At 37.3% G+C, this 27,846-nt stretch overlaps 1 protein-coding gene and 2 pseudogenes across 3 annotated transcripts in view; 1 reads left to right on the top strand and 2 right to left on the bottom strand.

Annotated features, from left to right (window-relative positions):
• The window catches only part of PRORP (protein only RNase P catalytic subunit), a 131,452-nt gene that overhangs the window by 29,471 nt on the left and 74,135 nt on the right, over positions 1-27,846 (bottom strand). The gene's annotated exons all lie outside the window — the stretch shown is intronic.
• LOC144616663 (divergent paired-related homeobox pseudogene) lies at positions 10,748-12,277 on the bottom strand (annotated as a pseudogene).
• On the top strand, positions 21,609-23,502 carry LOC132668467 (large ribosomal subunit protein uL23 pseudogene; annotated as a pseudogene).

Raw genomic sequence — 27,846 nt, 5'->3', positions numbered from 1 at the left:
GGCTACATACGCAGGTTTGGAAATTATAACACAGAACAACATACACAACACAGGAAGAGTAGCATAGTGGGAAGACCATGGGCTTTGGAGTCAGATTGGCATTTGAATTCTGAATCTATTACTTGTATTTATTTACTCTAGGAAATGGTTTAATAGCACCTCAGTTTGTAAAATGGAAAGTTAATTGCTTACTTCATAGGGTTATTTAAGCACAGTGTCTAACTTTATTAGTGTGTGTGTTTTAGTTTCTGTCCCTTCATATAAAACAGATAGATAAATAAGATGTTAATAAAAACAAAATGGTTATGTGCATTGTATATTTAGAGTTTTGTTTGCTCCACTGCATAATCATGTACTATATCTAAAGTGCAAGAAGATAAAAAGGCTACGTTGGAAAAGGGAACAATTTAACAAAATAGTTCACATCTGTTCCCAAAATAAATCTTTTTTTTTTTTTAATGTTTATTTTTGAGAGAGAGAAAGGCAGGGCACAAACAGAGGAGGGGCATAGAAAGAGGGAGACACAGAATCCAAAGTAGGCTTCAGGCTCCGAGCTGTCAGCACAGAGCCTGATGTGGGGCTAGAACCCACGAACTGTTGAGATCATGACCTGAGCCAAAGATGGACACTTAACCGATTGAGCCACCCAGGCGGCCCTCAAAATAAATCTTTTGACATATTCAGGTATCTCCTTGGTCAAAACATCAAATGAAAATCTATGGTTACACTGTAAATTAAGTTTGAGATTTACATTTTTGTCTGTAGAATAGGTTGGATTTGAAAGAAACAAAACTGGAGATGAGAATCCAGTTACAAGGATATGGTAGCTATTTAAGCAAATGCTACTAAAGATTTGAAGAGAAGGCTATAGAACAGAGGGAAGGAAGAGAACTGATTTGAGAAATAATTAGAAAGTAAAATTGGCAAGTCTTGGTGAATGACTGGATTTGAGGGCTATGGAGAGGGAGGAGTCACAGACCACGCCCAGGTTTCTACACTGGATGCCTGGAAGGATGGTGGTATCATCTGTAGGAGTAGAGGTTAGGGATGAAGATGCTGACTTCAGTTTTGGACATTCTTAGTTCGAAGTACGTAGTTGTCTAGGGTAGAGATGCAGATTTGGAACCTGACAGCCCAGAAAGTGGATGAGATCCACTAAGGTGGAGCCTGAGACAGAGCTTCAGGGAATATCAACACTTAAGGGGTAAGAGGAGCTCAAGTATAAAAGATGACAAGGAATGGTCAGAGTACAAGAAGAAGGATAAGAGTATGGACTCACAGAATTTACATTTCAAGAAGAAAAAAAATAAAGTACTAAATATAAGAGAAAATGTCTGGATGTCTGTATCTCCCCACTGAATTCACATATTGAACGATAACCCTTAGTGTGATATTAAGTGGGGATGGGAGTCTTTTGGGGGTGGTGATTAGGTTATAAGGACAGACCCCTCCTGAATGGGATTAGTACCCTTAGAAAAAAGGCCAGAGAGATCTCCCTTGCCCTTCTGCCATGTGAGAACACTGTGAAAAGTTGGCTATCTATGAACACAGAATCAGGCCCTCACCAGACACTGAATCTGCAGAGCCATGAACTTGACTTCCCAGCACCCAGAACTGTGAGAAATAAATGTTTGTTGTTTATAAAGTTACCCAGGTTATGGTATTTTTGTTATAGCAACTCAAATGGACTAATACAAGGACTAAAATATGTCCACTGGAACTGGCAATTAGGAAACTACTGATGGCCTCAGTGGGGCTAGTTTCAAAAAAGTGATGGGGCTAAGCCATCCCTTAGGGGTTAGGGAGTAAATGGATAGCAAGAAAGAAATTGTATACTAGTCTTTTGAGAAGTTTAGATGAGGAAGAGAGAAACTAGAGCAAGCTAGCTGTTTATGAGTTAGTGATTAAAGCAATGGAGATCCAAAGAATCAAAAGCATGATACAAAGAGGCCAAAGTAGAATTTCAGGAAAGAGGGACAAATAGATCTGTTACAGAAGAACATGGATTCTGGAAAGAAGTATTTATAATCCTGTAACTTTGCCCCTTACTAGCTATGAGACAAATTACTTAACCCTTTTTGAGTTGTAGTTTCCTTATCTTTAAGAAAGAAATACCACTATCTGTGGATCTGCTGTGAGAATTAAACGAGATGCTACATATAAAAGTGCCTTGCACAGGCACCTTCTGCTTGCTCCACAGAACATATTCAACAAATACTAGCTTCTATCTGCCCACAGAAGTCACTAGTAACATTGAAGACTGTCATTTCAACTAAGCAGTGAAGATGATGTTAAATTGTCCTAGATTAAGGCATTCAGTTATGAAATATTACAAATAGGGAACAAGAATTGAAAGAGAAAAAGGATCTGAGAGAGTTAACCATGTTTGAAGCCTAAAAAGGATGAGGCAAGTAAACTGCCAAGAAAAACTAAGGCCAGAGGAGCCCTCATGTCTTATATATGATTTGTGTACGTCCCAAAATTATTTGAAATAGAGGTCCCCCACTGGTCTATAAAGGGTGCAATTTGCAACAAAGATGGAAGCTGTAGAAAGCTGGACATGGAAAGGATCACAGGTCAAATGAGCCACGTCATTGAGGAAAGTTTTGATGGAGCCTGATGCTGTTGATCATTTCAGCAAAGATCGAGGAAACAAAATATTTAAGAATATTAGCTTCCAAAGCAGACTTGAATTCAAGCATCCCTGGGCCTGTTAACAAATGTGAAGCACACAGCTAGGAAATTTGTGGGTAGAAAACATTCCCTAATTGCACAATCTCTAAACCTTCCCATCTGATTCTAACTATAACAGATGTTCAAATATACGTCTCAAGTTTTCCAACCCAAATGCACAAAGAATTACTCTCTTCAAACATACATTCATTCTAATAATTAGTCTTGACATGACAGCTTTCTTAAATAAATTCAAAGTTATTCCAGATGGGGTGTGTGTGTGTATGTGTGTGAAATTATCAATATTTTCAGCTTCATATGTTGGTTACAGAGAAAACCTAACGTTTAAAGAATTTAGAACTGCACAGACTCAAAAAGCAAGATAATGGTATAATGGAATCCAATGCTATTCTTTTTTCATATCTCTCTTCCTAAATAAATACAAGAAAAGCAACTCTCTCTTCAAAATACAGGGCACAGACTTCTTACCAACTGCACATTTACTGACCGCAAATCAAGGTGGATGAGCAACCACATAGCTCGGAAGAAAAAAAAAGAGAGATGCTGTGATCATGTGAGGGAAAAGAAAACTAGAAAAAACTTCCCATGTTTCTCTGTACAAGAAAGAAAGAAAGAGAGAAAGAAAGAAAGAAAGAAAGAAAGAAAGAAAGAAAAGAAGGGAAGGAAGGAAGGAAGGAAGAAAGAAAGAAAAGAAGGGAAGGAAGGAAGGAAGGAAGGAAGAAAGAAAGAAAGAAAGAAAGAAAGAAAGAAAGAAAGAAAGAAAAGAAATTAGAGAACTCTTTAAAGGCAAAGAAAAAAATCTTCCAATTACTACTGAAGGTAAAGAAAGAAGTGGTAAGTGAATTTGAGAGCAACTTAACACAGGTAGTTTGAAGAAAGACAAAGGTTGGTTTCTCCACAAAACTTCTTCCACCCCCTGGGAGAGAACTTATGTGCTTTCCTTAAAGAAAAGAGTTGCACTCTGGCAATGCTGGAACGTGGGAAATGACTGACTTTATTATAGGAAATTAATTTTGACAAACATCCAAATTAAGCATAGTAGACAAGGTCACTGTGTGGAGTTGAGCTGGCTGTGCACTGCACAATTCTAGGGCAACGTTCACACAGACTAAGATGTGAGAGCCCCTGTGGGTGATGCGCAGCAGCAGCCCTGATGGCAGGCATGTATTGAAAACAATGTGAGCTCCAAGAGGGCAGGGGATTTTCTCTGTTTCATTCATGGTATCCCTGGCACAAAGAATAGGGCCTGGTACTTAAGATGATCAATTAAAATGTGCTGCATGAATGAATGCATTAATGAATAAAAGAAAAGGGGAAAACTGAAGTTTGAGAGCAGAGGGGAAGTATATGTTAGAGCAGGATTCCTTTCAACTGGAAGACTGGGCAAGTAAAAAAATCCAGAACCTTGGAATGGAATTCCTACCTGTTATGTAGGAGGAGAAAGAAGGGATGACAGAACCAGTTTGAACTGTCTTGCCAAGTTTTATTGTGCTCTGGCATGGACTTATTAAAGTCAAGCTAAAGTTATATTAATAAAGAGGGGTGGAAAGACCATGTTGGCATAGATGGGAACTTTTCTTCTTATTTTTTTCTTCTTAGTTAACAGGCTAAGTATGTCAAGAAAAGTTCACTCAATTGCTTTTTTTCTATCAAAAGTATCTACATGGCCATAACCATACAGGGAGGTGGAAGTCAGAAGAGGATTTTCACTATAATATGACTCCCCCCCAACAAATAAATTCTTGAACACATGGTCAAGTAAGATGAACACTGCAAAAGGGATCTCTAAATTGTTATACACTACCATAGTGTTAGCTGTTTTTATTATCCAATTAATAGAAACAGAATTCACAAAGAAAGATTAACCAGTCACGTAATGTCTACTGACCATATTCTGAACTTGAGCATATATGCATGTATATAAAATAGGTAACTTATATTATTCCTTGATTTTCATTCTGTTCTATTTATCAGGTTTCAACTAGACCTATAGTCTGTTTCCTTAAAACCCTCAACATCATCTTTACATGATCCCATTAAATATATATAGAATTTCTAAGGACATGGGCTGTTTCTATGGAATTTCTTTACACATTCACAGTATTTTTTTTTAAGTTTTATTGATTTATTTTGAGAGATAGGGAGAGAGAACACTCGAGCACAAGTGAGGGAGGGGCAGAGAGAGAGAAGGAGAGAGAGGATCTCAAGCAGGCTCTACCCTGTCAGCACAGAGCCCAATGCAGGAACCAAACTCATGAATTGCAAGATCATGACCTGAGCTAAAATCAAGAACTGGACGCTTAACTGACTGAGCCACCCAGGTGCCCCATATTCACGATGTTTCTTAAAATTTCAGCTACAAAAATTTATTTCAGGAGAGCTGATGCCCCTATATGTCCTCTTATGATTCCTCTGATGACATATCACAAACAATTCATCTCACCAAAGAAATTTGCTAAGTTGCTCTAAATTCTGAGCAATACAAAGGTACTTACTGAACCATATTTTTTCTGTTCACAATCTGTTTTCTGCCATGGGTTTTGGGACACACCATCTGTAATTTCCATTAAAACAACAAAAGCAAACAAAAACAAAACACATAGCTCTTCGCTGTATAAAAAACCTGTAGTTGGCTTCTCTGGGAGGAACCACTCCTACTCACAGCCACTTGATGTTTATCAGGATCTATTAGTTGAGAGCTGTGAAAAATAGAGTGGGAAGTTCCCCGTAACCAAAACAAAAATGTTACAAATACTTACTTGATCCTTAGCAATACCTGTCTCCTATCCACCATATGTTTAGGAGTTTAGTAGGTTATAGAACCCACCAAATAAAGGACAACTCTTCATGTGGTAATGTGATGTACCAAGCCATTAAAGCTTTATTTTTCTATGGGTAATAAATCCACATGGTTCAAAAATCCAAAAGAAACCAAATGGTATTCACTGAAAAGTTTCCCTCCCATCCTATCCTCCAGCCACCTAGCTCCTTTCCCCAGAAGCAACCAATATTTTCCACTTGTTGGGTGGCCTTCTCAAGAGACATGAACAAGCAAGTGTGTGTGTGTGTGTGTGTGTTTTCTTTCCCCTTCTTTGCACAATGGGTGGCACAATGTATACTGCTTAGACTCCTAAGCACTTCTCCCACTGTGCCATGGATAGGGAATAGGCTTCTCATATGGGTTTTTTTGTCGTTGTTAGATAGAACGATAGCAGTTTCCTCAAGTGCTGTGCTGTGGAGGAGCTTGAGGCCAGCAGGCTTGAAGGACAGTATGTTGTGAATGTTCTGTAATATCTGCTACAACCATCTATTCCCTTACTTTATCTTCTACATGCCTCTATTATAAGAATTACCACACTTTATTATGCTTGGGAAGGGGTGTCTAAAGGTAGGTACCATGCTCTTTTATGGATATAATGCAAGGTGCCTACCCAGCACAGGAACTAGCATATAATTAGCATTTAATAAATATTTACTCAGTGAATCCCACAGCAAAATTCCCAACGTTTAGGGAGCATGAGAGAGCTTTTCATATTCACGGAAGAGCTACTTCCCTCCATACAAAGATAGATTTGATCAACTCTGGAACTGTAGATATACAATGATGGTGTATTTGAAACACAGGTGACAGTGTTCTCCCTGTCCCAGTCAGAATTTTCAGCAATGCCATGTGGCACTCAACCTCCTTGAGAAAAAATAATTCTACAGAACTTTACACAGGATCCTATGTGTATAATCACCTGGTTTCCAATCACTGCCATGTAAAGGGAAAATGGTTGTATAACATGTGATTTCTGAAACAAAGGTGAGGTGAGAGGGAGGTCAGGTGATGGTGAAATAAAAATGAACGGAAACATCATGAGTGAAAAAGAAAGTTTATGATTATTTTTTAAAAATCCAGCAAATGAGAAAAATTAAGAACATTTCAACTGAACTTTACTCATTTAAGACTCCATCTGCTAATCATTCTCATATAAGTACTGCCATCTACAGTACATCTAGGAATCCTGGTATTTTTTTAGGGAGGAAATAACAGAAATGAAACGTCTGGCACACCACAGGCTAATGTCTTCATGCCCTTTTAAATACATGCATTTATCAAAGTTACATGGTATATTTTCTCTTTGTCATTTTGAAAGGTAATAATGCTTAATGGGTTGGTTATTATGTTTTAAAAATTTATAGTGTAAAGCTAGAGCTTATGATTTTAAGTCTTTAAATTACATGTTATGTAACTATTAATAGTGAAGAAAAAAGAACTAATTTATAATTTTAACCTAGAATTTTAAGAAATATTTTAATATGCTCAAATTCTCATTCACTTCATTTTGTTGTAAGATACAAATTGGGACTCTCCAAGGAGAAGTAAAGAGAGTCCCTTTTTTGAAGTGAAAAGAATCTCTTATTTTTGGTGGGATTCTCTTTACTGACCTGTGGGTTAGTGTAGGGACAGACAGGATGGAAAAGGAGGAAGGGCCATCAAAAGTGAACAGACTGACTCATATTTATAGGTACAAGCTGGAAAAGCCTAAATGAAGTTATCCCAAACCACAGGTGATCTTCATGTTCCCAAGAGAATATTATACCAATGTGCTGTGTTGTCACAACACAGCTTTTAAGGTAAATAAGTGGAATCCATTCAAAATACACTTTAGAATCAAAAAGAAGAAATTTGATTTTGGAGATAACATAACCATCAATATTAAGAAGACAGTGAATTTTTCTGGGTTGTTTATCCAACTATTGCCAACTGGGTATAAAATTTCATCTTTTTTCTCAAATCTCATCCTATTATGGGTATGAAGTGTTTGACAATAGGAAAAAAAAGGGTGATATTTAGTACTTCCCCCACACACACCCTTTACTCCCTACCTCCCAAGAACTACTTTGCTACATAGTGCTATTTGAACATGTTGTCTACACACAGAATCAGCCCCCCTTCTTTCCCACCTCCTCAGCTCTAGTTATAGAAACCTAACCTAGTCATAAAGAACCAATTAAATGGTGATGTCTGTCCATAAAGTATTCTTTTATTCCTCCTTAGCTAGAAGTAGTTTTCCTTAGCCTATGATTTTTTTTTTTTTTTTTTTTTTTTTTTTTTTTTTTTTAGTTTTTCTGAAATACTTCTTAGGGCCCTTATAAATAGTCTACATATGAACAACTTGAGTATTTACAATATTATAAACTCCTTGACAAGGAGAGAACTGCATTTTACTCACCTTTGTATCTGCCACAATACCCAGCACTATGCCTGGCACAGGAGAGGAAGTCAGTAAAGATTTAACGAATAATGTGTATTTACATTTCAAAATTTATATTGTCCACAAGTAATTTTTTTGAGAAATATCATGGCACAAAGATCAACAACAGAAGGGTCTTTGTTAAATATTTCTTGGGCAAGGAAAGCCAGAATCTATGGCAACTACAGTAAAATATACATACTTAAGCTCATGGTTTTTATAAGAGTAATACTTAGTGTCATTAAGTCACTAGCAGTCTAGTGACAACTTAATATTATAACTTGTCAGAGCTGTGGTTAGGCTAGGGGCATTTGATTTACAAGGAGCTAAAACTTCTAAAGTTCTTTTCTAATCATTAATTTATAGATTAGACAGATTGTACTATTGCCAGGGAGATGTCGTAACTACCAGAAAGGAAAGCATAACAAATTCTAAAATATACCAAATGTTGGGAAGAAGGGCAGGTATTAGAATCCTTAGCCTTTTGTTTACTGATTTCATTTCTTGGGTCTCTCTTCACTACAGTAGAAAAATGCCCTACCAAGGTATTCAAGTGTTGAGGCTCTCTTATTCAGAGTTCCTAATAAGTTTATGTATGTGGTATGTTATACTACATAAAATTAACTACAACAGAGTTTCTTTTAAAACAATCAAGAACAATATATTCAGAAAAGAACACAAATCTATGCAGAGATATGGAAAAATTAATTTATGATACTAGCAAAACCAATCAATATCAATGATTAGATATGAACATGGACAGGTGGAAATAATTATCAGGAAAAATTATAATTAAGCTAAAAGAGAAATAGATGAAAAGACATCATTAGTGTAACCCTGGAAACAATCAATAAACTTCCCACAATCCCAACCCAAAACATACCACAATCAACCAAAAGGAGTTTGTGGTCAAAGATAAACAAGAGCTAGATACAAACCATGTAATTTCAAAGTTGGGAAATGGGGAGAGAACCAAGGAGACAATAATTACCAGGGAGGGAACACTATTGTAATTAGGTAGCTTTGGGGAAAGTTATAATTATGAAGGTCAAGGTGCTACACATCTGATAAAATCCTTAATTAGTTGTTGTTTCAGTAATGTTTCATGTTCTTTAGGTATTTTCTACTATAGGCTGTAACATTTTTTTCCATTGGAACTTTAGAAAGAAAATAAATTGGAAAGGCTGCATTATGTAGTGTTTAGAGCATAGGCTCAAGCTAGATTTCTTTAATTCAAATTCTAGCTCTTGCTTAACTAGCTTTGTGACCTCAGGGATGTCACCTAATCTCTCTAAGCTTCAGTTTCCTCATCTACAAAATGGGAGCTAATACTGGTTCTCACCTGATAGGAGGATTTGTTTTTTATGAGGATTAAATGATTTAGTAAATTAATTTATTGTTTATAAGGCACTTTGGAACTGTCTCCCACAGAAGTGCTACATGAATGTTTGGTAAATAATATCAGTCCTCAATATTCCCACTGTTCATCTGACTTAAAAACTTTGAGATTGATCTGACTGCTGTAGATATCTGGCACCCCAGTCCAAGTTAGCATGTTCCAATTTTAAGGTCCCCATAGACCACTCTGATGGCCATGATCGAGAAGATCTCCAGATATACATATTATGATGACACTAGGTATAATTTAAAAAATGGTTTTCTGTTTTTGAAAAAGCCCTGCTTTGACTTTACTGTCTGTCCTTCATTCCCCCTGCTATGATTTCTAACTCTGTTTCTATAATTTTAGTTAAAAGATAGTTATCCAGGAAACAGTATACCTCTTACTCAGGGTGCTTAAGTGTTCACTGCCTCCAAATCTGCCATGACCCTAAAGAAATTAAAGGGCACACACACACACACACACACACACACACACACACACACACATGGCAGGGGAATACATAGAGAGAGGATATAAGAAGATATGCATCATTTCCACTGTTAGATATATGACAGTACACATTAAAGCTGCGGATAGAGTGGGGTCTGAAGTCTCAATAAGACCATGTAAAATCAAGAAGAGCTCCCACATAGAGGTGCTGGTGTAATACCTAAAGAATACTATAGTAGAGCCTTTCAATAATTTATCAGTGAAAAATCAAGTAGATGGAGATTAAGATAATGGCCTTATTCCTAATAACAATCTCTAGAACATGGATAACAAGAAAAGGAAAACTTGAAAGGTTAACACATGGAGGCAAGTGTCACTGAGACTCATGACAATGGAAAGGTATGTTCTATTCTAATGATGCTGTTGTGGTTGACGAACTGTGATGCTTTTCTAATACAGATTACAAAACAGATATAGACACGATATACAGTAGTAACGGGAAATGTCACCTCTCCCAGCATGGGTGAGAGGTTTCATTCTGGTAAAAGTAGAGCACCTGATAAGTTGATATCATATTGACAATTTCATTTCTCAGCAGAGGAAACAACAAAGAGAACTGCTATTCAGGAGTATAAAGACTGTCGAGGAGGAAACTATAGATGATGTGACAACGGCTTTAAAAGACATGTTGGTCCTCACTAGTCTGGACTTTATAAGAGCAAAGGAAGCAAACATTTCCCATGGGAGGACCCTAGACCCTGAGAGAGAAAATGTCAAAGTGTTCAGACATAGTATGGAGTAATTCCAAGCTAGAAATTCTAACAGGGAGTATAACCTAAGACAAGTGGAAGGTAAGGCTTTAAAAACAAAATTGTAATATTATTGACTCTATTGAGAAAAAAAGGAGAGAAGCAACTAAAGAAAAAAATTAAACACAGGTAGAGATGCATTTATTAAAGGATGAATACAAAAAGTGGTGCAAACTCACTACAATAACATCAAGAAAGTTAATGCCCAGAAGGAGATTATTTTTTTTCCTAAGCACATGACCTTTTTGTTTCCTGCTCTTCCCTGCCTCCCCCCTCCGCCCCACCCTGCTTCTCCTTCAGGTCAGAACTGCTGGTTAAGTTCTACCTAGCAAAGAGACCAGAGAATTAGAATCTCAGCCTGGGAAAAGAACTTGAGAGTACAAAATGGGGCAAAGACAGTATGTGTTAGGGACTTGGCAGTATCCAAAATAAGCTATTTTATGGCCATCAGAGTGGTCTATGGGGACCTTAAAATCGGGACATGCTAACTTGGACTGGGGGTGCCAGATATCTACAGAAATCAGGGAGACAGGGCTAGCCCCATTAGTGGATCTGAGTGGTATGTCCGTATTTCTCATGACTTTTTCTGTAGGTAACTGTTATTTTGAGCTTTTTGTTGCTTTTACTGAATATGCTCTGAAGTTCTTAAACCAAATCTGTAGTACTGTTACACATATGCCAATTTTTGAGGCCATTCTTTCCAAATACTGGACTCTGAGTGTAATAAATACTGAATAATGTCTCCCAGCTGTTTCTTGGTGAGTATCATTTGTTTTCATCCATGGATGCCTCTGGTGCTGGTCTTTGGTGAGATCCACTGAGCCTGGCATCCTTTAATCTCTGCTGTTCATATATTCAGGTCCAATGACTATTACAATTTGTAAGTTATGGACAACAGAAAATAAAAGTTCCAAGTTATATTCAAGTTGGAAATGCTGCACAAAAGACTGAATGAGAAAAGAAGTACAAGAGAAGTGACTGAAAAAAATAATTACTCCAAGAGAGTTCATTTTTCTAGGCCTGGATGAATTTCATCCTAAGATACCAAGAAAACGTATATATATAATTGTGCAGCCATTACTGGTTATCTCTAAAGAAGGAAGAATGGAAGTCTGGAGATAAACAAACATGACTAATTTTCAAAAAGGAAGGAAATATAAATCTCGAATACCACAACACCAGCTTAGAAGAGGAACAAGACCAAAGAAGGTCAGAGTAGTAACACAACCAAGGTCATGCCACAGGAGTGGTTAATTAGACACTGCCTCTGGGGCCCGCCACTGGACCCTCAGGTGGGCATGCTTGTATGTCATGCAGGCACACACACCACAGTCACAGTAGGGCAGGATTCAGACTTCCACTGCCGTTGTGAAATGTCTCTAACCGCATCTGTGTCTTTATATCCTCCAGAGTCAAAGTCCCAGGAGGAAAAGCCCACCTGGCTAAGCATGGATCTTGTATGTCCGTTTTAGTTACAGGGCTGGGACCAGAATGAGGTGACTAAGGCCCTTGCCTTGGGCACAAAATTTAAAGGGACACCAAAAAATTCACTGAATAAGATGAACAGTACTTTAATGCAGTATTTTGCACGATCAAAACCAATGCACAAAAATCCACGATGAACAAAATATCAAAATTTAAAGAAAGACAGGTTCAATAATAGTGCCATGCCAAGCCATACCGGTGCCTATGACAAAAGGGACAATCAATAACAGTGATTCAGTTTTTCTGTAAAATTTCGATATTTTGTTCATCATGGATTTTTTTTTTTTTTTAGTTTATTTACTTATTTAAGTAATCTCTACACCCAATGTGGGGATCAAACTCATGGCCCTGAGCTCATGAGTCCCATACTCTTCCAACTGAGTCAGTCAGGCACTCCCATCATGGATTTTTTTTACATTAATTGTGATTTTTAAAATATTGCATTAAAACATTTATCCTTATTAATTACTGCATTTTGGGGCATCTCCTTAAATACTACAGCTGAGGTGAGTGCCTCATTCTTACCCCAGCCTCAGGCCTGCCCCTTGGTTCCAAGGAGCAACAAGAAGAACTGTTTGGAGCCATCTTTGATTTCCCCTGTGGGAGGGCATGGCTCCAAAATAGGAAGTGAATGTGGATGCTCCTTCTGCCTGGAACATAAATCTGCCCTGCCTCCCTCCTCTCTTCTTGATTGTCAGGTCTCAGTTTAGATCTCACTTCATCACTACTGATTTAGTTATTCCTCTATGCTCTCTCAGTATCCTATACGTAAGCTTACCAAATATTTACCACAGTGTTTTACAATTTATTTGTTTACATCCTCCCCCAAACTACAGTCTTAGATGACACAGATTCTGGGATATTCATCCTTACATCATTCTAATACTTAACATAGTGCCTGACTCATATTAGGCCCTCAATAAATACTTTCTGAATGAAAGGTATGGAAGCCATATCATAGGGGAGTAAATGAAATGAAAAGTATTGATTCCAGAAAACAAGACTCAGGGAAATATAAATAGTTGTCCTCATCTACCTGAATGGCTGTCATGAGGAAGAAGGTTGAGATTGCATTTCTCAATCTTTTGTCCATTCTCCACCCTCCTGGAGGAAGTTCATGACATGTCCATCACAACTGGCTCACAATGATATTAAATATTCATTTAATATATTTTTAATGGGATTTTTTTTTTGGAGGGTGATGGTGGTAGTATATATGCTGGAAAGGATCTCATACCCCTAGAAGACTGTGTCAGAATGCTAGAGAAGCAGTACATGTGTTATTCTCCCTGAACATGAGAATCATGGGACAAGTTTTTCTTATCCCATATAGCTTTATAGGAGATCTAGAACCCACTGTCAAATATTATCCCAGAACAGGTTTTGGCTCAACAGAAAGAAGATTTTTTACCCTTTAGAACTGCTCATAAACAAGATAGGTAGAGATGAGAAATGATGAATGTGCCATGACCATGAACATTGCAGCTTCGTATCAGGATGTTACAAAGTGAACCTGGCAGGAAGTGGAGTGAGATTAGGGTGTGGGGTTGAATAGTGAACCTCAAAAAGACATATCCATGTCCTAATGTCTGGAAACTGTGAACTTGTTTGAGAAAAGAGTCTTTCAAGATGTAATCAAGTTAAGGATCTCCAAGGTGAGATCATCCTGGATTACCCAGATGAGTCCTAAATCCAAGGACTACAAGAGACAGAAGGAGAGAGGTCAGGGACACTGAGAAAGAGACATGAATATGGAGACAGGGAGAAATGAGACAAGTAGATTTGTGAGAACTTCTAAACTGAAGAATCTTTGTTTCTAGTCATTTCCTGCTTAGCAAAAAACCAAAACAAAACAAAACCAAAAAAAAAACAGAAAACCAGAAAAACCGAGACCATAAGGAAAGCTACCACTCAGGAAAGCTTTTCTGCGATGTTTCCTGAAACTGACACCTCTACTCTTCATGCAGTAAAGAAAAGGGTAAGTATTTTAATACAATCAAGTAGCATTTCTGTTGGCATACAGAAACTACAAAAAAATTAACTGGTAATGTTGTGAAGTTGATGGTACCAAGTTATCTTTAACAAATGCATGAAGCTATGTCTAACACGTAGGATTTAGATGTGGACTACATCCAAATGTCATGTATGGTCACTTAGGAAATGGTAGCTAATCCAAATTATGCAGGTAAGGGACAAAGTATGCTCTTCTGAGGGTCCACCAAACACTTTTCAAATACTCAGTGTCTAAACAATGTCACGTGTAGGCCACTAACTTTCATAAATGCTGTATGTCCCTTTGTAGAAAAAAATTTTTCTGTAGGCCCATCTTACTCTGCCCATAACTTGCTATTAGTTTACAAAATGGGCTTTAAAAAAATCTGTGACTATTTCTTAAGCCTTTAAAGAAATTGTAAATACCCAAAAATAATGACATTCCAATTTCACACTTTTTGGATTGTTAATTAAAAAGGGGGATAGCACAACTAAGAAAAAGGAATAAATCTTAACTATATGTCACCAGTGATTTTTACACCTCGAAATTGTTTTCATAAGACCAAATACTTTAAATAAAAAGGAATATTTTTCTCCTTCCAATATAAGTTTTATTTGCTAATCACAAAACCATTTTATCAAAGAGCCTAGTGTGTGATGGAGTTGGGTTGCACACAGATAATAAGAAAGACAGATCCAAACCCAGATCTGGGAGATCCAAACCCAGATACCTTTGCTCCTGCGCTCTTAAGCCATCTGTCATGGTGTCTCCGAAGTTATTATTCTATTGGTGTTAACAGGCTACCCTGAGCTGGTCCACCAGTGTCTAAATTTATTTAGTTGTTCAAAATATTTAATGACAGTGTACTATGTGAGAATGTGTTGAGCCACAAAGGTGAAAATACAGAGAACTGCAAGAAATAGAGTGACATGTAGGGAAGAAAAAACATGGACTGTAACAAATGTTCATCGATGGGTGAACGGATAAAGAAGATGTGGTATATATACACAATGGAGTATTACTCAGCAATCAAAAAGAATGAAATCTTGCCATTTGCAACTACGTGGATGGAACTAGAGGGTATTATGCTAAGCAAAACTGGTCAGTCAGAGAAAGACAAATATCATATGACTTCACTCATATGAGAACTTTAAAACACAGAACAGATGAACACAAGGGAAGAGAAGCAAAAATAATATAAAAAACAGGGAGGGAGGGGTGCCTGGGTAGCTCAGTCAGTTAAGCATCTGACTTCGGCCCAGTTCGTGATCTCACAGTTTGTGAGTTCGAGCCCTGCATCAGGCTCTATGCCGACAGCTTGGAGCCTGGAGCCTGCTTCAGATTCTGTGTCCCCCTCTCTTTTTGCCCCTCCCCTGCTTGCACTCTGTCTCTCTCTCTCTCAAAAATAAATAAACATAAAAAATAAAAAAAAAACCAGTAGGGAGACAAAACATAAGAAACTCTTAAATATGGAGAACAAACAGAGGGTTACTGGGGGGGCGGGGGTTGTGGGAGAGGCGATGGGCTAAATGGGTAAGGGGCATTAAGGAATCTACTCCTGAAATCATTATTGCACTATATGCTAACTAACTTGGATGTAAATTAAAAAAACAAACAAACAACAACAACAAAAACAAACTATAACATAACGAGTGGCAAATGTTACAAGACAGAGACAAAATAGGAATTCCAAAGAGAAAGAGATTATTTTTAGCTTGAAATAAGAGTAGAGTGGTAGAATCTGGGAAAATTTTTGAGATGTGCCCATGTGATACCTCAGAGTCAGCTCACTAGAGGAGGTAAGCAATGGAATGGTGATGATGATGATAACATCACCTATTAACTGAGCACTTATCAACATTTAAATTGCATTTTTAAATTTAATTCTCACTAAAATCCAATGGGTAGGTATTTGTCCTCCTTATATAGATGAAGCAATCAGAGAGATGTAAGGTCACTTGATTAACAGATAATGGCATGGGTAGAGCACACAATGCCGAAATATATGGTATGAATAATATGAGGGCTGCTTCTCAAATGGCATCAAGGTATAGATCTGGTGGGTAGGAAGAAAGAATTTTACTTGGTTTTGGGTTGGGAGTAAAGAAGAAAAAGGTAGTGAAGAAAATATGGTTGGGATAGGAATTTACATCTTAGAAGGAGAACAGTTGGTTCGTCTTTGTCAATTCTAGGATTCTTAATGGTGAGATGATTTTTGCCCCCATGACATCTGGCAATGTCTATAGACATTTTTGTTTTTCACAACTGGGAAAGAGGATAGGGAGTGCTACTGTCATCTAAGTGGGCAGAGGCCTGGGATCCTGCTAAGCGTGAACAACAACAACAATGAACAACATAACCTCAAACAAAGAATTATCTGGCCTAAAATGTCAATAGTGCCAAGTTTAAGAAACCCTGGGCTACGCTATCCGGTCTCAACACTCCTGGTTAAGACAGAACGAGGAATGTTCTACTTTAGAGAGCAAGTTAGAAAGAAGGAGATGAAAGAGGTAGAGAATGAAGAGGACTGAACAGAAAAAAAAATAAGAAGAAACTCTGTAGCTTGAAGCTGGCTAATTAGTATGAGAAACATTAAAAAAGAAAGAAAAGAAAATGAAAAAAGAATAGCCACTCTTACAGTTTCTGACACAGGAAAATAACTAAGAACAGAGAACACAGGCAAGGCAAGGCAAATCAAAGTCTTTCTCAGAATTAAAAGAACACGGGAATCTTGAAGGAGGTTACATGTAAAAATTTGAAGTTACACTGCTCTACTGAAAACCCAGTGATGTGTGCGTGCATAGGAAAGTCTTTTAACACCAAGTAAATCTAGCAAATTATACCAAGGTACTTTGGTGAGGTTTGTTGTGGGGTGTGGGGCAGAGGGGGAATCAAAAACAACCCCAAAATAAAACTAAGGAATTAGGATAGACTGACAACATCTCTGATATAATTATTATAAAGTATTTAAAATTTTTTTGTTTTAGGACTAATAAAACAGTTCTATTTATATATTTTAAAAATAAGTTTAAAAATGTAATCTACCTCTAAATGGCTTTTTGGACCACAGTGGCCAAGATTCATCTGATTTCCTAACAAGAATGAATTTAGGAAGGGGGAAATTTTCCAAAGAAACAAAGAAAAAATTAGATTAGGCCACTTAAAAACTAAAAGCTTGGGAAAATATTTGCAATAAATATAATAAGGTCCAATATACTTGCTTTATAAAGAATGCATACAAACAAAATAAATTTTAGGCCCAACAGAAAAAAAAGCATAAACATATAAACTTACAGAAATAACATAAATTCACAGAAGAAATCGAAACTGCTAACAAACATGAAAACTGTCAGTCCCATTATTTACTTAAAAAATACAAGTGAAAACAAGATACTTTAGATTCAATGTAATCCCTATACCAAAACATCAGCTGGCTTTTATATAGAAATTGACAAGGTGATCCAAAAAATTCCCATGGAAATTTAAGGGACTTAGAATGACCAAAACAATAAAAAAAAGAAGGTGGAGACTCACATTTTTCATTTTCAAAACTTACAACAAAGCTACAGTAATTAACACTATGTGGTACTGACATAAGAACAAACATACAGATCAGTGGAATAGAATTGAGGGTACTGAAATAAATATTCACATTTATGGTCAAGCTAGATCATACCTTATACCATATATAAAAATTAACTGAAATAGATCAAAGATCTAAATATATACATATACACACATTCTACATACATACATATACATATATATATATACATATACATATATATATTTACATACACACACACCCACACACACCCACATATACACACTCACTGGTAAAAAATTGAATGAGACAAAAAAAAAAGAATAGAAATACACCAAAATATTAATACTGAGTGTTGAGATTATGTGTACTGAAAATTTTTTCTTTGAAATATTATTTGCCAGATTTTCTAAAGTCAACATTAAGGAAAAGCTTTTAGAAGCATCAATAACATTAAGAATTGGTTTATATTACCTTATCTATATAAATTTAGGGTATGAGATGCTATTTCTCAAAGGTTGGTAGTCTGAAGACATAAAATTAAGCTGAGATTCTACCTCTGTTCAGTTCTTTTCAAGAAAATGCTAAAGCTCTCAGAAATACCACAGCACCCTCTTTTGGAAGAAATGCATTGTTTTTCACAGGGAGTCTGCTGGAATCACTAAGTTTTAGAACTGAGAGTCTCTTAGTATATTAAGCCTGGTCTCCTCATTTTATAAATAGGAATTTATAAAATTCAAAAAGGAAACTACCCAAATCATAAAGGGAGGTAGCAGCAGAGCTGAGAATAGAGTCCCACATTAGATCCTAACCAGATTATTTTTTTTCTTTTCATTTTTTATTAAGCACATTAGAAAGTTTTTTTATTAAAAATTTTTTTAAAAGTTTACTTATTTATTTTGAGAGAGAGAAAGTGTGTGTGTGTGTGTGTGTGTGTGTGTGTGTGTGTGTGTGCGCGCGCGCAAGCGCACGAGCAGGGAAGGAGCAGAGAGAGAGGGAGAAAATCACAAGCAGCCTCCGCATGCTGTCAGTGCCGTGCCGGATGCAGGGCTCGATCTCACAAATTGTGAGACCATGACCTGAGCTGAAATCAAGTCGGACACTCAACTGACCAAGCCACCCAGGCGCCCCTAAACACATTTTTTAAAGATTAAAAAATAATAATACTCTGCCATTCTTTGGTAAGTATGAGAGCCTAAACTCAAAAAGTACTCTAGGCACCCAGCCACTTAAAAGAATTATTTTAGAAGGGGCGCCTGGGTGGCTCAGTCGGTTAAGTGTCTGACCTTGGCTCTGGTCATGATTTCATGGTTCACGGGTTTGAGCCCAGCGTCAGGCTCTGAGTTGTCAGCACCCGCTTCAGATCCTGTGTCTCCCTCTCTCTCTTCCCCTCCCCCACTTGCACTCTCTCTTTCTCTCTCAAAAATAAACATAAAGTTTTTAAATAAATAAAAATAAAAGTATTATTTTAGAAGGGCACATCCATTCTTGCCTGTTGCTTGATACAAATCAGAATAAGAATTTATAGGAGCGCTTGGGTGGCTCAGTTGGTTGAGTGGCCAACTATTGATTTTGGGTCAGGTCATGATCCCAGTGTTGTGGGACTGAGGCCCGTGTTGGGCTCTACGCTAAGTATGGAGACTGCTTGGGATTCTCAATCTCTCCCTCTGCCCCTCTCCTCTGCTCTTGCTCCCTATCTCTCTCTGTCTCTAAATTAAAAAAAAAAAAAAAAAGAATTTATAATACCTCACAACCTTTGCATCTGTCTATTAATAATACATCCTTCTTATAAAAAGCAACAGTAGGGGCGCCTGGGTGGCTCAGTCGGTTAAGCATCGGACTTCAGCTCAGGTCACAATCTTGTGGTCTGTGAGTTCGAGCCCCGCGTTGGGCTCTGGGCTGATGGCTCAGAACCTGGAGCCTGCTTCCGATTCTGTGTCTCCCTCTGTCTCTGCCCCTCCCCCGTTCATGCTCTGTCTCTCTCTGTCTCAAAAAGAAATAAACGTTAAAAAAAAATTATAAAAAGCAACAGTAGATAAGAGAGTAAAATCATTCTGTTTAATTCTAAAAAAATTATTCTCTAAATCTATTCTCTAGTGAGAACAGATTCAATATTAGTTTGGGGCTTCTGAAAAAAATCTTCTATCAGATAACTGACCTAATGTACTGGGATATTATTCTGGCGTAAAGTCCTTCAATTTCACTACTTAGGCTGGTTTATGATTATCTATTCATAAAGGGAAAGAAACAGTATATAACTCTTTTCCAAAAATATAAATAATATAGGGACTATTTCAGCCTTTATTTTCCTATTTGTAGATCTCAACAGTATACCTGCTTCCCTGACAGGCAGTATTCTTTGAAAGAACACCCTGTGTTTTCCTCTTATTTGAAGGATGACTGGCAAAAAAAAAAAAAAATACATGTGACAAGTGTTGAATAAAAGAATAATGTATGGCTTCTATCATCAGCAGCATTTTAACAGCCTTTGAAGTATACTGAATACTGGGGACATGACACTTATTCCTGATTGATAGTTATTTGTCTATTGATGCATCTATAAAAGAATCATTAATTCTTTTGACAACATTTACTGAGCAGCTATTGTCTGCAAGGCATGGTTTTAGGTACTGGGAATATAGCAGTGAATAAAAGAGGCAAGGTCTCTGCTCTCATGGAAGAGAGAAAGCAAAGTGAGAACCAGTAAACAAAGAAAAACAAACGAACAAGGTGATTGTGAAATGTGAAGACAACAAAATGGGTACCTAAGAAAAACCAGAAAATTAATCTTTACAGTGTTGAACACCCACTAAAAATTGTTCACCAGTTCCACTGTAGCAACTGAGCTAATCCTATATATATGACTGTCCATTATAGTACAATGTGATGTGGGCATAAAGCCTATAGTGGCTTGTTCTACTGAAGAAAACTGGAGGAGGTGAACTGTTGTGCTCTTTTTTTTTTCTTTCCAGAAGTTTAGTGGGCATATCTAAGTATTCCAGATATTTAAATTAGTTTATTTATCTAGTATCTAAATTAGGCAATGTTTCAGGTATTTCTAGCTAGTCACATGTGTTGATTTTCAAGATAATTAACACTTACCAACATGAGCTTCTTCTTACGAAATTCTGCCACTGTCAGTATACTAGCTATTCCTGCCACTTCTGCTGACTTCCCAGTCTAACTCTTCTCCATGGGCTTAGTCAAGACTCCTAACTAAGAGCTAAATGTTAAAAATGAAAACCACCCAGATGTAACTGAAATCAGAAATGTTTTATATAACTTTGACTTTTCCTCATCCATTCTGAAAACAGAGAATGAGATGAAGCATCTTCACTATCCAAAATTAGATTTTTTTTAAGTTTATATATTTATTTTGAGAGAGAGAGCATGGCCAGGAGAGGGGGGCAGGGGGAGGGTGATGGTGAGAGAGAGGGAGGGAGGGAGGGAGGGAGGGAGAGAGAGAGAGAGAGAGAGAGAGGATCCCAAGTAGGGATAACCCTGACACAGGGCTTGAACTCATGAACTGTGAGATCATGACCTGGGCCAAAATCAAAATCAAGAGTTAGACACTCAACCGACTGAGCCACCCAGGCGCCCCTGAAATTAAATATTTTGTTAGTGGAAAAAAAAAGAAAGAAAGAAAGAAAGAATTTAGATGTCTTCCAACAAATAATTAACGATAACTCAATTTATACATAGGAAGATTCTTCTAGTTATTCAGCCAAATGTCTTTCTCCTAGTCAAAACTTCGTAACACCTAATCAATTTCTTTTTTTCCATTTGTGAGTTTGAGTGTGTCTGTGCGTGTGTGCACACATGCACACACACATATGCAATTCTATGAGTTTTATCAATACCACGATCAGGATACAGAACAATTTCACCATTAATTAATTTTTAATTTTTATAATTCTATGCTGGTTAATATCTTAACACTAGCATTTGGTTTTTATTTTTACAATTGCAATATAAAGATCTTATCTGTTTTAGAGACTCTGCTCTAGCAAAAATGGAAGAAGGTAAACTGGCACAGCTTGAAACTAGAGGTAGGGGGCAGAAAACTAATAAAAAATACATTAAATATTGATATAGGGAATGCAATTCAACTCTAAGTATTGATGCCAAGAAATCAAGAGAAATGATTAGAGTGGGGGGGACTAATAAGTTTCTAACAAGGGAACTAAGAATAAAAATGACCTCAACACAAAAGGGTATGGCTTGCTGTGATACATACCACTACTTCTTTTGCATTCATTAGGAAATTGATTGCTAAGTCATTATATTCAGGCATGGACATTTATCAGAAGAAATATACTCCTGAGGTTTAAAAGTCTAGAACTATCTTGTCCAATATGGTAGCAATTAGCTACGTTACTATTGAGCACTTGAAATATAACTAAGTAGAATTGAGGTGCACTGGATTTCTATGAAAATTACTATTCACATAGAGTATAAAATATTTCATCAGTAATTTAAAAAATATTAATTACATGCTGAAATGATAACATTTTGGACATGCTGGGTTAAATAAGATTTAATGTTATTTCACTTGTTTCTTTTAATTTTTTTATATGGCTATTAGAAGATTTAATCTAACATTATATTTCTATTGAATAGTGCTGATCTACAATGTTACTCTAGAATGTTACTGGTCTGTTCTGTGAAAACCACTCTGTATAAGCTGACAGCACTGTACCAATAAGGCTGGTAATATGCGTTAAGAACTTAAGAGGAGTCAGAAGAAGTGGTCATGTCTGCGCACTTGAATCCAGCCAGTTTGGGCAGGAATATAAACTGATCAAAGAGAATAGGTATAGACAGCTATAATCTACTTTGAAATATATTTTTAAAATCCACACTAATTAATGAATAGATGAAAGAAAGACAAACAGCTAACAAAACAAGTATAGTAAAATGTTAATAGTAGAATCAAGGAGATGGGTGTACAGATGTTCGCTGTAAATTCTTTAAACTTTAATGTATTTTAAAAATGTTTCATAATAAAATGTTGAAAAAAAAAAGGGAAACAGGAAGCATTGTCTCAGCATGGAATAGTAGCTGATAAGGATTAAACTAGAGGGTTAGGAGGCCTGTTCCAGATACCATCGCTGTTAAAATGTATACTTTGCAGTTTCTTTGTTGGTGGAGAACAGGACAATGAACTATTAATGTATGCATAACAATAGTGAAGAAAGTATTTTTTTCTGACAACTACAGTTCTTTATATTTGTTATCTGAATTCTGCCTTCAGGAAGTAAGGCTTTTCAATAAAACTATAAGGTCTTTTATTTTACATTCAAAAACTTTCTTTTAAGAGTAGAGAGTTAATCCCTTTCATGAAGATGGCAGTGAAGGCAGAAGGAAGCCCCTGCCCCTCCCAAAGCCAAAGCCAAAGCAAAGGCTTTGAAGGCCAAGAAAGCAGTGCTGAAAGTCGTCCACAGTCATAAAAAAAAGATCCGCAGGTCACCTACATTCCGAGGGCCCAAGACACTGTGTCTCCGAAGGCAGCCCAAATATCCTCTAAAGGGCGCCCCCAGGAGAAACAACCTTGACCACTATGCCATCATCAAGTTCCCCCTGACTACCGAGTCAGCCATGAAGAAAACAGAAGACAACAACACTCTTGTGTTCATTGTGGATGCCAAGGCCAACAAGCACCAGATCAAACAGGCTGTGAAGAAGCTCTATGACACTGACGTGGCCAAGGTCTACACTCTGATCAGGCCTGATGGAGAAAAGAAAGCATATGTTCAACTGGCTCCTGACTATGATGCTTTGGATGTTGCCAACAAAATTGGGATCATCTAAACTGAGTCCAGCTGGCTAAATCTAAATATAAATTTTTTCAACATAAAAAAAAAAAAAAAAAGAGTAGAGAGTTAAAAGGCCTAGGAAAACACTTCAGCATTTATGTCATGTAGGATATAAATGTAGGCGCATGCCCAAAAGGCTCTGGCGTCCTTAGGTAAATGGCTTGACAGTATTCATTTGTTCAGCATTATTAGGCTGTTAGTCCTGAAGAAAATATAAAAGAAACACAACCACCTTGAGAAAAGAATTCAAAAAGAGATGACTCCACGTGATAATAATCTACTATCAGCAAACTTCAGGGGTTAAAAATCAACATACTGAATGCAATAAAGTTCATGTGTTAGAATTTCAACACTGCTGAATGACAAACAAATGGCAAATGTGTAATCACTACAGAGAAGAAAACTTCTCATCGACTTTCTCAATGAGCAGCACTGGAACACTGCTAAATAATTAATATAAATTATGTGTCCTAAAATAGAAATGGAATGGACCTTGAGAAACAATCCAGGTTAGTTCTATGGTCTCATGAACATAAAAACTCTCACATTAGAAAACAGATGAATGAGGCCCAGAGAAGCTCACTGTCTTACCTAAGGTCACCTGGTCAAAAAACATTGGTGGTGGGAATGGTATGCAGTTTTTCTGACATCTGATATATGATGATGTTGCTAGTCTACAGACTTGTGATGGAGAAAAAGAGATTGGCTTCAGGTCAGGGGTGAATATTTAGGAATGATCTATCACCTTGACCTACAAGGTTTAAACCTGGTGCTGGTTGGTGGGAATATAAAGTATGAAATAGCTATGGGCCTGCACAGTGTAGACGTAGCCAATATTTAAATCAGAGGTCTTAACCAGTAAACTATAAGCTACCAACAGAGTCTGAGGTTTCACGTGAGTGCCACTATCCTCCCTCTAACTCTACAGCTTGGCCCCCTTCTCACTGCGAAGGGAAGTAGGAGTAACACCAGTGTCCTCTACCCTACTCAGGGAATTCGCTAACAGCATTCCCCCACTCCTCTCCCATCTGATGACCTCAAGCCTTTAGGGATATAAAAAACACTTATTCACCAGAAAGAAATGGAGAACCAAACAAAAGGTACGTTGTCTATCATAAGAACCACTATCATAGCCACCAAACATTCCGCAAATCTAAAAATACACTTTGGGTCAAACATTCACTCAACCTTTTGCATATACTTAGCATATGCCAGACACTGTGCTGGATGTCGAAATTTCTAAAAAGAACAGTTCCTGCTATCAAGGAGCTTAAGATAATTGCAATCGTGTGACTGATGCTACACCAGAGATGAGAGCGGGGTACTCAGAGAGCACACATTAAGAGGCCAAGTGCCCAGACAAAAGATGACCTCCGGGAGAAGACAGGGAATGTGGGGAAGGGGTTTTAGGAATGAGAGAGGATTCCCAAGCTGAGCCCTGAAAGGCAAGAAGAACTTAGCCATACTGCAGAAGCAACATGTACAAAAGCAAAAAATTATGGTGATATTACAAGTCTCAAGTGTCTGGTAGACTGTGAACATTTTCTATTTCAAGATCATGTCAATACTTAATTAAAATAAACAAATGCCACTGATGGTTTTCCTTTCACTTCTGAAGCTGCTTTTCTTTGTTAATAGAACAGATGTATGGAAAGCTGGCAAGATCGATAGAAAAGAATATAACACAGTGTTATTAGTCTTAGCCTCTGCTGTTAGAGAGCCTGGGTTTGAGTCTCAATTCTGACATTTACTAACTGTAAATTTATCATGGGCAAGTTTCTTGACTTCTTCAACCCCTTGTTTCTACATCTGTAAAATAGAAATGACACCTTATAAGACTGCTGTGAGGAATAAATGAGATAACATACGTAAAGGGCTTAGAACAGTTCCTGGCACATGTGAAATTCTTAATTTTCTCATTTCTTTTACAAATCATCTCCCAATATGACTTTCCAGTAACACGACCATGTGACATGAGTATCACCTGTAACAAAGTTAAAGTGGAAGATAAAAATTTTAAAGGAGAAGGGTAAGTAAACAGAAAATTACCTCTTCCTCTGCAGGAAGTTTTTTGTGGTTGCCAGATTAAAGGAGATAACAGATACCATTTGTGAAATACCAAGCTCTAGATAACTACATAAGGTGTACATATTTAGTAGTTCAGAATTTAACTAATTCAATAAAAAAACCTTTCGGATATTCTTGCTTGATTTTCAGGTTTCTTTTTTTTTTGCCTCAACACAGTAACAAAATGATCAATTCTATCAAAAGAATACCCTTACACTAAAATCTAGATGTTATTAGTGGTAAGATCAAGCAAAATTAAATAAGGTTTAAATCTACATTAATATACAATTTCTTTGCTTTTATAGACTAATCTTAGGAAAGTATAAAGAACATTTTACTATCTAAAATTACTTTTAATTTATTCTAAAAGGAGTCCAGGATTAAAAAGCATTAGAAACACTAATTTCGAATATCTGTTACAGCTTCTCATATAACAAGTGAATAGTACTTGATGACTTAGAAAGTTTGGAAGATGGTTGGTTATGCTTCAAGGCAAAATTTCCCCAAGTGTATTCTGAAGAATATGCCCTTCAAAATGCTCTGTGAAAAAAGTTCCATAGTCAAATAATACATCCTCTCTTGGAAAATATCCGTATACACTGTGTTCTTCTTCCTTCCATACTTCCTGTTTTGGCTAATTCCTCCTTCTATGCTCTGGACCGTACTGCTTTCCGCCTTCTTTAATACACTAACCATTCACTCTTTTTCTCTTACATAGTCAGCTTCAACCCCAACCTGGATCTTCTCTCACATGTCTACTTACTTTATCCCCCTTCAGATACTGCCCTGTTTCTATCCTTCCTGCTTCACAGCCTCAATTTCCTTTATTCCTTGTGACATAATGAAAAGTATACATATATTGGTCTCTGCCCTGGTTCCCGGCACAGAGTCCCTAAAACCCTTATAATTTCCTAAGTGATAAGAATACTAGGAGCATCTTTTGTTTTAATATTTGGTCTCTGATCCCAGTTCATGATGCAGAGCTCCTAAATTCCTTAGAATTTCCTGGGTGATAGGAGCATCTTTTTTTCTAAGGAGGTGACTCCTGGTGAGTTCCTGGATAGCTTCAGGACAGGGGCTGATCACCACAGAAAGACCAAACCATGATTAGAAGCTTGAAACTTTCAGCCCTAGCCCCTCATCCTCCAGGAAAGGAAGAGGGGCTGGGAACTGAGTTAATGATCATGCCTAAATGATGAAGCCTCCATAAAAATCCTCAAGTATGGGGTTTGGAAAGCTTCTAGGGTGGTCAATACATCTACATGCCAAGAGGGTAGCACACCCCAACTCCACCAGTATGGAAGCTCCTGGACTTAGGACTTTTCCAGACCTTGCCCTATGTATTTCCTCATCTGGCTGTTCATCTGTATTTTTTACCATATCCTTTATTATATAATAAACTGATAATCGTGTTTCCCTGAGTTCCATGAGCCATTCTAGCAAACGATAAAACTTGAGGAGGGGTCATGGGAACCTCCAATTTATAGCTGATCAGTCAGAAGTACAGGTGACAACCTGGGAACTGCAATTGGTATTTAAGGGGTATAGGGAATCTTGTGGGAGAGCCCTTAACTTATGGAGTCTGCGCTAACTGCAGTTAGTATCAAAAAAATTTAACTCAATTGTAGGACAACCAGCTGGTATCACAGATAATTGCTTGATGTGTGAAAAACCCACACATCTGGTGTCAGAAGTTAAGTAAAGTGTGGGATGTTCTGTGTAAGTGATAAAGGAGAGACACACAGAGTGTGTAGTCCAAGCTACTCCATTTGACTGCTTATCCCTTCTCTCCACCTCCATAGCTCACTCTATGGTCACCAATCATCTCCATATCACTATATTCAATGACACCTCCTGATCCTCATTCCCCCATGATAGTTGTGTAATATTTGCAAATATTAATCTCTGCTCCCTTTTGAAACATTCTCTTCCCTTGGCTGCCATAACATACTTACTCTTCCAGTTTACCTATCATCTCTGTAGGTACTCTTCCATGTCCTTTGCAAGCTTATCCTCTTCTATATACTGGTTTATATATTAGAGTGCCTTAAAGCTTGGTCCTAGAATTACTCCTTTTTCATTCCAGATGGTTTCAATTATCACCTATAGGCATTTGAGTTAAAATTTCTACCTCCTGCCCAGACTCCTCTTTTGCATCGTAGGGCTATATGCCCAATTATCTATTAGGTATCTCCTTTTGGATACCCCAGAGGCATCAAACTCAACATATCTAAAGGCAGACTCATAATTTTCCCTCCAATTGTTTTCCAACCTCTCAGGAAATGGCATCACCTTCTGTCCAGTTAAACAAACCCATTCCTTGGTATCATCTTTGATCACTTTCTCCAATTAACAACCCCCCCCCCC

The sequence above is a fragment of the Panthera onca genome, chromosome B3 (assembly GCF_046562875.1).
Source record: "Panthera onca isolate mPanOnc1 chromosome B3, mPanOnc1 haplotype 2, whole genome shotgun sequence".
In the NCBI taxonomy this organism is placed as follows: Eukaryota; Metazoa; Chordata; class Mammalia; order Carnivora; family Felidae; genus Panthera; species Panthera onca.
Note: the sequence above shows the minus strand (reverse complement) of the source record. Positions and strands in the feature narration are given on the sequence as shown.